At 37.5% G+C, this 14,371-nt stretch overlaps 1 pseudogene; it reads right to left on the bottom strand.

Annotated features, from left to right (window-relative positions):
- LOC107609996 lies at positions 8,686-11,922 on the bottom strand (annotated as a pseudogene).

Raw genomic sequence — 14,371 nt, 5'->3', positions numbered from 1 at the left:
GTCATGGGAAATGCAACATCCAATTTGTCCTTAAATTCATGCAAAATTCTCATGAAATCATGTAAAGTGCACAATGTATGCTTGAATCAAGATGTAAATGAATATCTACCCAAAACTAGCTTATTTCCTAAGGAAATGCATGAAACTACCCTAAAAACAGTAAAGAGAAGGTCAGTGAAACTGGCCAAAATGCCCTGGCATCACAACACCAAACTTAAAGCTTGCTTATCCCTAAGCAAGTACTGGAACAAGAGAATGATGAATGGAATGCCAAGAGACATGAGTCATTCTTGTGGAAGTCATGTCCTTGGTTTTATGGTGGTTTCATGCATAGCAACTTAGGTTCATTCTTGGCTTTCAGACCTTTATCATGTCCTAGAATACTCACTGTGGTTGCATCCAATGAGACTTTTATTCATTGATCCTTTTGTTGTTATTTCAGGGCTTATTTTTGTTCTTAAGCTAAGTGCTCTGTAAGGGGGCAACTCTTTAAAATAAGCTTTCAGTCAACACTCCCGAACCAGTTGGTTCAAGGTGCTAGGTGTTGAAGCACCCCTAAGGACTTACTTGCTCAAGTCTCTCCCCCATACATACACACCACAGGCACATAGTTTATTTATTTTCTTTTCTTGAGACCTTGGTGTCCAACACCTCTTTGGGTTACTAAATGCTCTGTATTGAGGGTTACTCTTGATAGTGGACTTTCAGCTGATAATCCCGAGTTAGTTAACCCAAGTTACCAAGTGATAAGGCACCCCTAAGAGCTTATTCATCCAAGTAGATCCCTCACACAGGAGCACCACAGACACATGCCTCAAGATTAAAACCATAAGTGCCTAGCCTTATTGCTTACTCTTTTTCTTTTATTTTTCAACCTTTATTATTCTTTCCCTTTTTCTTATTAGGATCTTCTTATTTAGCTAGTCTCATGAGGTGTGTCTCAAGCATAGTATTCATGACAGATAGTTGTCCTCCCACCTTATGGTTGAACCAACTTAGCTAACTTATGACTATACCATAAACTCATGAACTTATTCCATAGTATGAACTCTACTCTGGTCTCTTAAAAACACTCATTCTCTTTTTATTTGATTTAAAGGGACAAACATACAAGTAAGCAAAGAGAGGATGCAGTGACATAAAGACTAGTAAACATAGACCTCTTCAACACAAAAACTTAAAAGATAGAATTTTAAAAAGGTTCAAACATAACATGGAAGGAAGTTCTATTTCATACAAGATCTTCCTTATTCAAAGCATAGAAGAAGATTGACCAAAGAAGGAACGTCACCACCTTTTACTCTTGTGGATGCCCATGCTTTCCTCCTTGTTTGTCTTCTTTGTGTCCTCTTGCATTCCCTCGCATCCGTGCCAATCTTGCTTGCTTCCAATCCTCAAGTGCCTTCCTCACTGATTCATGACTCTCTTCCACCTTTTGTCTTTCTTCTCGTGCTAATTGGTAAATAGTGCTGGGTAACCTAACGTTCCTCTCGAGTCGCTTTTCTCTGCCATTTTTCTAATGCCTTCTGCTATGAGTTCATGAACCTTGATTTCTCCTCCTTTGAGTATACAGTGTACCAGTGTAGCTCTCTTGAGATTCACCTCCGAGTTGTTCGCTGTTGGGAGGATGAACCTCCTTACAATTTCGAACCACCCCTTTGCTTCCGGAGTGAGCTATGCTCTCTTGATGAACCTTGGTCTCCTATCTGCATATCTTTTCCAGTCAGCCCCTGGTACACAAATGTCTTGCACAATCTGGTCATGATTAGGGTTGTTGTCCATTCTTGAATGATAACTCTCTTCTTCAAACGGTATGGACCACAGTTTTAATGCCTTCATGACACTCATGGGGTTAAAATCCACAATCTTTCCTCTCACAAAGCTTGTATATGATTCATCTGCCTTATCATATCGGACCGCATTTGCATAAAAATCTCTTATAAGATTTGTATTCACCTTAATGACCGGATCAGTGATGAGCTCCCATCTTCTCTTTTCTACCTTCTTTGTGATTTCAGGACACTCAGTTTTCCTAACTTGAAATCCCAGCTCATAAATGATCTCCTTATCCACCATCCACCCGTATTGCAATGCATGGTGCAAGCTTCTAAATCTCTTTTCATCATACGGGTGTTGCTCAATAGGTTCCTTTCCCTTCCTTCTTTTAGAGCTCGAAGATGCCATGAATGAGGGTTAATGTGTGAAGTTGGCAATGGTGTGGAGACTTTTGGTTGTTTAGGGTTGAGTGCAATGAAGGGAGTGAAGGGTAATCCGAAATGGAGAGGTGTGCAGAGTGGGGTACGGAACAAGGATCACTTATATAGAGAGGTTGTGAGTGAATGGAGGGTGTGGATTGATGGAGTGGTTGTTTGATGGACGGTTGGGGTTGTGCATGGAGAAAGGACAAGGATCATCACTTTATGATGGAGATTGCTCGGTCTTCAAGGGTCCCATCCTTTTCAATATTGCATGGCAACATTTTCCAATGCCTTCCCTTTTTAGAACAAGTGTGTAGTTTCTCCTCATGAAGTGGCCGAACCCTTCTCATTTAGTTGTCCAATAAATCTCCTTCAATGTTCCTCTCCTTTTCCTATAAAGATCAAATAAGAAAAGTAAGAAATATCATAAAAAAATCAATTTAAATTTTACGGCTAGAATAATAAAGAGAAGAAAAGATTTTGTTTATTCATGAACTCCAACTAACTAACTAACTAACTGTGTATCCTTATATGCACATTGGTGGCACCTGTAGGGATCTTCTTGTTCCTCCACCCTCTTGGTACCTTCTTCTTTGTCCCTTTTGATGTTGCCTTACTCTTGGTGACTTCTTCTTCTAAGGGAATTTTGTTGTTGTCTTCACATGTCTCTGGTGGTTTAGGTTCCTCCAGCTTTTTCTTGAGTTGTGACAACTGCTTATTTCGTTGTTCATCAACCAAGGTCTTTCCCAGAGGGGTTGGTTGTGTTTCAGTGATTGCTTCCTCTGTCAGCATCTCATTATGATCCTTGCTTGATTTTTTGTTTTCTTGGTCTGCTTCTTGTGAGAGTTTGAAGACATTAAAGCTGAGTCGTTCATCATGGATCCTCAATATTAGCTCCCCTCGCTCCACATCTATGAATGCTCTGGCTGTAGCTAGGAATGGTCTTCCCAATATGATTGGGTGAGTGTGACTCTCTTCCATGTCCAAGATGACAAAGTCTGTGGGAAGAAAGTATTTCCCAACCTTTAACAACACGTTTTCCACCACCCCTATTGCTTGTTTTTGAGTTTTGTCAGCCAGCCTGATGACTACATCTGTGGGCAATATCTCATTGATCTGCAGCCTCTTTACCAGGGATAAGGGCATTAAGTTGATGCTTGCTCCCAAATCGTAGAGTGCTCTATCAAACATTGTTTCCCCTATGGCACAGGGGACATGAAAACTCCCTAGATCTTTTCTTTTTGTAGGTAACTGTGGTTGAATGAGGGCACTGCACTCCTTGTTCATTGGTATGCGAAATTGCTACTCAGGTTGTGAATTGTTGTTCGAAATTGATTCCCCGGCAATGGCACCAAAAACGGATGCACAGAACCATGGTCTAAACATATCTTCACAACTTCGCATAACTAACCAGCAAGTGCACTGGGTCGTCCAAGTAATACCTTACGTGAGTAAGGGTCAAATCCCACGGAGATTGTCGGAGCTCCACACCTTAATCTATGGAGTGTAGAAACTCTACCGTTAAAAATACATAAGTGAAAGGTCCAGGCATGGCCGAGATGACCAGCCCCCTAAAACGTGATAACAGGATCAAAATACAATCCCGGATGATCAAAAGATAATCCAAAGATGTCAAATACAATAGTAAAATGTCCTATTTATAATAAACTAGCTACTAGGGTTTACAGAAGTAAGTAATTGATGCATAAATCCACTTCCGGGGCCCACTTGGTGTGTGCTTGGGCTGAGCTTTGAGTGTTGCACGTGTAGAGGTCCTTCTTAGAGTTGAATGCCAGCTTTTGTGCCAGTTTGGGCGTTCAACTCTGGTTTTGGATCCTTTTCTGGCGCTGGACGCCAGATTTGGGCAGAAAAATGGCGTTGAACGCCCGTTTGCGTTGTCTAAACTTGGCCAAAGCATGGACTATTATATATTGCTGGAAAGCCCTGGATGTCGACTTTCCAACGCAATTGGAAGCGTGCCATTTCGAGTTCTGTAGCTCCAGAAAATCCATTTTGAGTGCAGGGAGGTCAGAATCCAACAGCATCAGCAGTCCTTCTTCAACCTCTGAATCTAATTTCTGCTCAAGTCCCTCAATTTTAGCCAGAAAATACCTGAAATCACAGAAAAACACACAAACTCATAGTAAAGTCCAGAAATGTGAATTTAACATAAAAACTAAGGAAAACATCCCTAAAAGTAACTAGATCCTACTAAAAACATACTAAAAACAATGTCAAAAAGCGTATAAATTATCCGCTCATCATTCATCACTATAGTTTGGCCTCCTTTGAGTGAGCTTTTCCTGGAAAGCAGCTCCTTCATATACTTGATGTACGCGGGCATTTGTTGAATAGTCTTGATGAATGGTATGTTGACATGTAGAGATGCAAACAAATCTAGAAACCTTGAGTATATTCTCTTCTCCACAGCACCATTGAGCAGTTGGGGAAAAGGTGCATAGAGTCTCAGTAGCTCCTGTTGTTAGATTTTTGGTTCTTGATGATCTTTTCCCTTCTTCTCTACTGAGGTATCTTCAGGTTGTTCTGACAGCTTGCTTGGCTTGTCCTCAGTCTCCTTATCACTTATAGTGACCATCTTGCAATCTTTCCATCTTACTTTCTTTGTTTCACCTCTCAAATTCTTCTCTGTGTCACTTGGGAATCCATCTGTGGGTTTGGGAATTTGTTCAGAGAGATACCCCACTTGAGATTCCAACCTCTTGATTGTGTCTCCCTGGTTCTTGAAACTGGCTCGCACTTCCTCCTTGAACACCTTGTTGTCTTGAATCTCCTTGCCTATGCCTTCAAGTAGATTCTCAATCATTGAGATTCTTTCATCAAATGATGATAGGTCAGGTTGAGGAGGGTTATTCTGGCCTTGATATGAATGTGGAGAGGTGTTGTTATGGGGGTGTTGATATGGTCTAGATGTGAAGTGTTGGTGGGCTGCATTGTTTGGATTTGGGCGTCTTTGATCAAGGCTTTGGTCTTGTTGATTTCCCCACCCAAAGTTTGGGTGATTCCTCCATCCAAGGTTGTAGGTCTTGGAGTATGGATCATGGTTTTGCCTAGGTGAATTCCCAATGTAGTTGGCTTGCTCTTGACTACCCTCTGCTTCTTCATTCACTCCTTCTTGGGTTGTTGATGAAGTGGAGATTGCTGCTACTTGGTTCCTCTTCATCTTCTTGGTGAGGTCAGCCAGCTGCTGGGTAATGAGCTTGTTTTGGGCCAGCAGAGCATCTACATTGTTTAGCTCCATTACTCCTCTTGTGTTCCCTCTTTCAGAGGCATAGAAGTAGTCGTTCTCTGCTACAGTTTTAATGACATCTATGGCCTCCTCAATGGTCTTCTTCTTGTTCAAAGATCCTCCAGATGAATAGTCTACTGCCTTCTTTGACTCATAGGAGAGCCCTTCATAGAAAATGTGCAGCTGCACCCATTCATTGAACATGTCAGGTGGACACCTCCTTGTTAGGTCTTTAAACCTCTCCCATGCTTCATACAGAGTCTCACCATCTTGTTGCCTGAAAGTTTGGACCTCAGCTCTCAGCCTATTGATTTGTTGAGGGGGGTAAAATCTTGCTAAGAATTTGTTCACCACATCTTTCCAAGTTGTCAAGCTCTCCTTTGGGAAAGATTCCAGCCACTTGGCTGCCTTATCCTTGAGTGAGAATGGAAATAAGAGCAGTCTATAGGCGTCAGGATGAACACCATTAGATTTCACTGTGTCACATATTCTCAGGAAGGTGGTTAGATGTTGATTGGGGTCTTCTTGGACACTTCCTCCGAACGAACAGTTGTTCTGAACAAGGGTGATGAGCTATGGTTTTAGTTCAAAATTGTTGGCATGGATGGTTGGCTTTTGAATGCTACTTCCACAGTTTCCTGGGTTTGGATTGATGTAAGAGCCTAAAACTCTTCTATCCTCCCCAGCATGATTTGCTCGACCTCTTCCGCCATAGTTGTGAGTCACTTCTTCGTGATGGTTTTCCATGTTTTCTTCCATGTTTGGTTCAAAGTATTCCTCAAAGTGTTCCTCCTTTTCTTCAGCACCAACTACACATTTTTCTCTTGCCTCCCTTCTTAGTCCAAGGAAGGTTCTCTCAGGTTCAGAATCAAAAGAAGTTGAAGCCCCGCTTCTTCTTCCTGTCATACAACCAACAAGTACAAGCAAAGAGAATAGGTGCAGAAAGTATATCTGTCAGAATTACTGTTAGTGTGAGTGATGCAATATATCAAACAGTTAGTGGGTTAGTGAAATGAATGGTAAATAACAAAGAAAAAGTAAGGGGAAGGGAAGAAATTAACTAAAACAGAAAGTAAATAACTCAAACAGAAAATTAAATCAAACAAAAAATAAAATGCTCAATCTAGTTATCCTCCAATTTAATCATTGTTGATGCACAATCAATCCCCGGCAACGGCGCCATAAACTTGATGCACGGAAAACTTGTCTCATAACAAATTTCCTTCGGCAAGTGTACCGAATTTGTCGTCAAGTAAAAACTCACAATAGAGTGAGGTCGAATCCCACAAGGATTGATTGATCAAGCAACTTTAATTAGAGGAATGTTCTAGTTGAGTGAATCCAGTATTTGAGTTTAGAATTGCAGAAAATAAAATGGCGGAAAGGTAAATGACAGAAAAAGTAAATGCTAGAATTAAAGAACTGAAAGTAAATGACTAAAAGTAAATTGCAGAATTGTAAATGGGAATGGGGAATTGCTCATAAAAGTAAGTAACAGAAATTAAAGAGAATGGGTAAGATCAGAAATAAGGGGTTCATTGGGCTTAGGAGATGTTGCATTCTCCAGATCAATTTCATTTTCATCTCTTCCTCAATCAATGCACTCATTGATCTCCTTGGCAATCTTAAGTGATTGAATTACAATTTCTTGTAATTCAATCTCTCAAATCTTGATCAATAGCCAATTCCTTGGTCAATTGCTCATGAGAAGAGATGAAGTATGGTCACTGATTATACCACATGCATTTCCCAAATCAAGTGTTAAGAGGATTATAGTCACATATCCATCCAAACCCAATTTGGTCCAGCATGAGAAAGCATTTCTAGCATGATCTCTTCATTCCTCTTTCAAGGTTCAGAAGAGATCCAAGTATGAATAGCTTCTTTTCCAAGATAACTACCCAATTAGATGAAGATCGAAAGCTTTCAAGTAAAATCAAGAGAAAAGAGAGAAGAAGAATAGTGAAAACTAGTATTGATCCATCAAATTACAACAGAGCTCCCTAACCCAATGAAAGGGGTTTAGTTGTTCATAGCTCTGGAAAATGAAACCAAAGATGGAGAATACATGATGATACTAGAAGTGCAGAGAAAGTAAATACAGAGAGTAGTTCTATGCCCAGAGGCTCCCTATAATTTCCCACTCTCCAAATAATTCAAAGCTACTCCTATATATACTACTCTTCTACTCTTCTAGTTGGTTCTTCAAGTCTTGGGTCTGGGCCTTTGGATCTTGAGTTTGAAGCAGTTATTTTCTTCATTGGGCTTGGCTTTACTTGCAGAGAGAAAGTGTGAAGTGGGCAGAGACTTTAGCTCAGGACGTTAGTGGTGTTAACGTTCAGGAAAAATATGGGTTCGAGAATGTTAGTGACATGGCTTCGAGAGCGTTATTGGCAATGACTTTTCTCATTAACTTTGCAAGTTACTCCCATTCCACTACAAAAAAATTTGGTAAAAACGGCGGTTTTTTTTTGGTATTTACGGCGGTTTGAACCGCCATTATTACCAAGAATGGCGGTTTTGTAAACCGACGTAATTCTGGGCGCCATTCTGGTTATTACGGCGGTTTTTGAATAGGTTAAAACGACGGTTCAAACCGCCGTTATTTCCTGGGTTAAAACGGCGGTTTTTGAATCGGTTAAAATGGCAGTTCAAACCGCCGTTATTTCCTGGGTTAAAACGGCGGTTTTTGGATAGGTTAAAACGGCAGTTTGAACCGCCATTATTACCCTGACAGAGTGGCATTTTGGTTGGTTAAAACGGCATTTTTGAACCGCCGTTTTTACCCTAACCAAGTGACTTTTTGTTGGTTAAAATGGCATTTTTGAACCGTCGTTTTTACTCTGACAGTGTCATTTTTATTGGTTAAAATGGCATTTGAAACCGCCGTTTTTATCAGGTTAAAATGACATTTCATGTTATTTAAAATGACAGTTAAATATTGCCCTTTTTTACTGGGTAAAAGTAATTTTTTTATCGTTTAAAATGATAGTTTTTATCGTGTTAAACAAATAATTTTTTTGTTTAAAATTTCACAATAATAAGAAATCATAACTCATCAACAAAATATACATAACTCATAAATAAAATATTAAACATAATATATAATATTTTAGTATTGGAAATAAAAAATAATAACTCCTATACAAATAAAGTATTGGAAGTCTTAATATGTAACTATTAATACATCAAGTCTCTATCATTAAAAAAATCACACTGCTCTATTATTCGCTTCCAAAGATCTACTTTCTAACTCTTTTGGCGATGGAATCTCACTATCTTGATCCAATTCCTACAACAAAAATATAATTTAAAAACAAAATAAAAAAGAATAAATAGATAAACCATTAACTTGGACAGCGCAAAATAAATTTAAACAAAAAATGAGAATTTAGAACAACCAGACAGTAATCTTGTTTATATATCCATGTATATAACATGAGATATTTAATATTTGACCTGAATAGATCCAGGAGTTGATCCAATGTTATACTAGCTAGACGCGACGCTCATTGCCACTGCAAGAAAGATAGCTAGACTTTTGCAGGTTATACAGATACAACAAACACTAACTGCTCTCCCTTAGCAAATAACTACAACAACCAACGCCATGAAGTACAAGAGCATACTGCAGATACCCCAAGGTTGTAAAGTAAAAACCAAGGAAACTCACCAAGCCAAACCCATGTCCAAGAAAATAATCTTCCTTCACTAAGAACCACTTCTACCATGCTCTTCCCCTGTACGTTTATTGAAGATTTCTGGTTATAAGCTTCAGAAACTTTACTTTTGTGTCTAGTATATCAGTTAATTTTTGCTGTTCTTAGAACTGGTTATTTGGACACTCGAAACATGCAAAATGCAAAGGAAAAGTGTTTGTATCTTTTATATTAAAAATCAAATTAAGATAGTATGAAAATCATGTATAAGACATACATTTTATATATATATAGTTTAATTTTCATATATTTACACAAGTTCCATCACATATTATTTTTCCTGTTCTTTGTTTCCAGTGCATCATATATAATAATTAGTATATACATCTTAATTCCAGAGAGGCTTGCAAGTCACAAATTGTTTTCAACAATAATATTGTATTATTGGAGCCATTGAATTCATGCTATATTATAGATATATAAGTTATACTATTAAGCAATTCATTAGTCATCATTACTGCAACATCCATTGAAATACATGTGTTTTAGATTGTTCCTATCATTGTTTTAATCATAAACAGTGTATAAATTTCTGATTAAGCCATCTTAAATAAAGCAAGAGCTAGTTTGTGAACATTAATTTTAAGAAACTAATTAAATTACTGTCTTTTTTTTCATTTATAAAAATGACTATAGATCATATCTTATATAGCAATTGGATTTATAGGAAGAAAGGATCAGGGTTATCATTACTGAAGTTCCAGCTAGCGTAATTTCCTTCTACTCCTTATTGGTCCTTGCTTCGCTAGGTAACATATATAGAGGGTGGCTTTTCCTTCGCTCAAGCCATGATTTGGTATTAAAAAATAGAAAGAAGCTGTCCAGTCATTTATTAACAAATCAGGTACTATGTTAGTGTTGTGTGATTACCTCTCATCTCGCTGGATCCAACCAGAACGCTTCCAAGGCACGCTTCTGGCATAGTGTTTCAGCCATGTCAATATACCTGAAATAAGAAAGATAAAAAATCATTAAATTGATTCAATATTTCAATGTGACACTCATATAAAAGAAAGCGAAAGAGTGACAAACTCATTTCCACCATAGTAACTAGCACCAGGATATCCCTCACTGTATTTGTTTGTCATGATAGACCCTACAGCTTCCATCACAGAGACAGAGGTGAAATTTTTTAAGGGTATGACTTCTAGCCCCTTCACAAAAACAAAAACAAGAAGTCAATCCATATATGTGGTGAAAACTGGAAAGCAAAACTCTACCATCATCTCATCAATCATCATATATGATAGGCAATAAAACATTCAAATGTTTTGCATAAACTCAGATAGTTGCATTATTTTTTTCAAGATTTTCTATATCCCTGGCAAAGATGCAAGTAATAATAAACTAATATATTACCTTCCATTATCTAGCTTTCTCTAGCTCAATTATATCAGCAATTTCAAGATCAACTTCCTCAAGTAAAGCATTCAATTGCTTTGGCCACTGCAAAGGCAAATCAATATATTACAATAGAAGTATGATTTTTCTTCCTTTCTGCTTGAAAGTTGAAACAATATGTATATCTAGATATGCATAACATTAACTGTAATTATATAATAAGCTTACCGAAACTCGGGATTTTTCTTTGTCGTAAACAGCTTCATCAGGTAAAGAGGACTACATTCAAAAGCAAGGGAAAGGAATGGCAAGTATTTAATTGGTTAAGGTAGGGGAGCATAGAATATTATGAATATGAATATTTATTATTATAAAGATAATAATATAATATAAAGCATATATGGTTGGAAATTTGATTAAAGAAGACCTTGTAGTAAACAGTGGTGCCTGCACTGAAGAGAGGACGTAAAGGCTTGTCCATGGAAGTTGAAAGTCTGCAAAGAAGTGCCATTGCCATTGCCATCTCCAAGACACAGAACACAGGGTGTGTGTGTGTGTGTGTGTGTTATGGGCTCTTGATGATCCACTCCTTATTCCTTAGCACCACTTCTGCTCCTCGATGGTTCATTGTCACCACTACTAACAAAGTGTGCAATAGTGATAAACAACCCTTACAAAGTTTACTACCAGCCAGCACAGAATTAAATGTCCATAATGATCAAATCCCTACATGATTTGAAAACCGTAAAATATTTATATATGCACCAATTATCTTGTGCAATTTATATTACTTGTTGAAACTGAATAACCCCTTCTTCAATACTTTCACCTAACCTTGAAATTTTAACAATTTCTTATACAATCAAAATCAAACTCATCTTTCTTGTACTCTATTTAACAATTTTATTTTAACAATTATTTTTACTTGCAGTTTTTAGCTTCCTCCGATCCTATAAAAATGTCTAAACATGGACCAACAATGCAAATTGAAACCACCATCAGCACCACCACATATAACAATTAATTAAATAAGCATGAAATTAGTTTCTGCTACACGTGTTCTTATGATTTTAGTGACCTCAGTAACTAGTTCTGAGGCTACAATTTCATCATGCAGTGATGTGATTAGGAACCTAAAGCCTTGTGTGAATTACTTGGTGAGTGGAAGTGGTAAACCACCAGGACCATGTTGCTTTGGCGTTAAAGCTTTTGCAGCTACTGCAACAACTTCTGCTGATAAGAAAACTGCATGCTAATACTAAATTTAAACTAATTATTTCAAGGTCACAAGCACTATTTAAGTTCAGCATGTTAATACTCACCAGATGAATGAAAAGATGATGTCTATCTTCAAGTGGCTCTTATTTAAGTAGCTTCCATGCATCTTCTAAATAGTTCCAAATCTATTTATCTATATAAAACAACCCCATTGTTAATAACTTCATTGTTCTCTAAAGCAAATAACTTAACAAAGCACAAAAACAAGTTTCAAGCTAATAAAAGAATTTGTTGATATGTCTGCAATATGTCACATACAACAATGATTAAATAAATGCATAAACAAAAAAAATAAGCATTCAAGCAATTCATCAAACACGTGCTATGCAAATCAGTAAAGCACCAACCGAGAGCATATTTACAAATCAAAACCGCAAAGAGAATGCAAATTTGTATACACGCATGTAAGAAGAAATCGAAGAAATTACATGAAGACCTTACCCCCAATTTCTGCTAACAAGGAAGAAAATCAAAACCTAAAATTACAGAAATAGAAGTAGTAACAATTTGCAAAACAAAGTATGAGTAATTAAAAGAAGAGAATGTGGATTTGTATATAAACCTAATTCAACGAAGATGGAGAAGGAGAAGCTTCACAGAAGACAACACGGTGGAGCAGGAAAAATCACACAGCAGATCCATCGATTGAAGTGAAACGTTGATGGAGTGAAACGTTGAAGGAGGAGATCGCAACTAGAAGAAAAGCATTGATGGAGGAGCTTGCCGCCAGAGGAGAGCCTCGTGGATGAGATTACAGATCTCATGTTGCGATGGAGTTTATTCTAGGTTTCTCACATTGCGATGGAGGTTCGATTAAATAGCACAATCTTTATTAATGAAATAGAAGAATTTTTATATCAGTGAAGCAGAGTAAGTAATGGCGTTTAAATCTGTCAAAAACACCAAAAAACCACTGCTTTCTGGAAGCAAATTATGGCAGCTGCATAAATCGCCTTAATTTATGAATATAATGGCAGTTTTATAGAAACGCCATTATGTTGCTGCCATTTTGTGCTCTTTTTTTTGTAGTGTTCCACGTTAGTGTTAACGTTAGTATAACTAACGTAGCAACTAATATGGTTCTTCTTTGCTTCCTTTGTCCTGAAATCAAGCAATAAAGTGCATCAAAGTTCTAGTCCAAGTCATGGGAAATGCAACATCCAATTTGTCATTAAATTCATGCAAAATCCTCATGAAATCATGTAAAGTGCACAATGTATGCTTGAATCAAGATGTAAATGAATATCTACCCAAAACTAGCTTATTTCCTAAGGAAATGCATGAAACTACCCTAAAAACAGTAAAGAGAAGGTCAGTGAAACTGGCCAAAATGCCCTGGCATCAATTACTCTCTCTATGATTGCAATCCTTGCTTTGTCTGATTCTATATATCCATTATTTTGTGTATGGATGCATTTACATGATTGAGGCCATCATTTCAACAGTCACTTTTCCCAAACAGCCTTAACCCTTTTATCTACCGTTGCTAACCAGTTTTGAGCCCATGATAAACCCTTTTTGTTCTTAAATTGAGCACATCAACACCCCTAAGCAAAAAACAATGAACGTCCCTGGATTTGGATCCTTGATTAGCTTAGGTGAGTGAGAGTGTGTATCATACAACTGGGAGGGTGTACTTGGGAACTTGGGTAGATGTAAAGGTATGTCTTTGTATTTGTAATTGAAAATTATGGGAATTGGGAACATACTCATGTATTGAATGATTGAACCATATGCATTAGAATTTTTGTACATGAAACCCCAAAAAGGGGACAAGCAATATATATAGAATGAAGGAAAAGGAATGTAAAGAAAAAGAAACAGGACAATAAAAGAAACAAAAATATAGAAAAAGAAAGCAATAAAAAGGGGACAAAATTCCCCAAGGTAAAGTAACAATAACAATGCATATGGAATGTGAACTAAAGAGAATGCATGAGTATATGAAAAAAATGGGAACCATGGGTAGCTAGGTATTGTATTAGAATTATATGGGTTATTTTATGTGTTTGGTGAGATCTTATGTTAATCAAGGATTCAAATTTCAAGCTCACTTGACCATATACATTCCTACCTTTACCCTAGCCCCATTACAACCTATTAACAAGACCTCATAATACTTGTATGCATGCATTGAGTAATTGTTAATTGTTAGATGAAAGACAAATCTTGGAAAGCATGATTAGGGGAGGATTGAGTGACGAACCCTATACACTTGAGCGAATAGAGCGAATAGAGCGGATACACTTCCGGTGAGGGTTCGATGCTCAACTCCTTGTCCCTGGCTTTCGCAAGCGTTCATCTCACAAGTTATATGCACTTCATTTTGATGTTCAAATTGGTAGAATTCATGGACTACATGTCACCTTAGCCCTATATGCTCATATGCGTTCTTGGAGGATGGATTTACCCTTGACCAAGTAGATAGGTACCTTTACATTAGTTATATGCATTTACATAGATAATTCGCACTTCATGAATCCTTTCCTCCCACGGTCTTTGGTCTTTTTATTTTTTTTTTTAGCATGAGGACATGCTCGGTTTAAGTGTGGGGAGGTTTGATAAATCTCAATTTTGTGGTTTATATT

Source organism: Arachis ipaensis, chromosome B07 (assembly GCF_000816755.2).
Source record: "Arachis ipaensis cultivar K30076 chromosome B07, Araip1.1, whole genome shotgun sequence".
Lineage (NCBI taxonomy): Eukaryota > Viridiplantae > Streptophyta > Magnoliopsida > Fabales > Fabaceae > Arachis > Arachis ipaensis.
The sequence above is the reverse complement of the archived record's forward strand: the minus strand, read 5'-3'. Positions and strand labels throughout refer to the sequence as shown.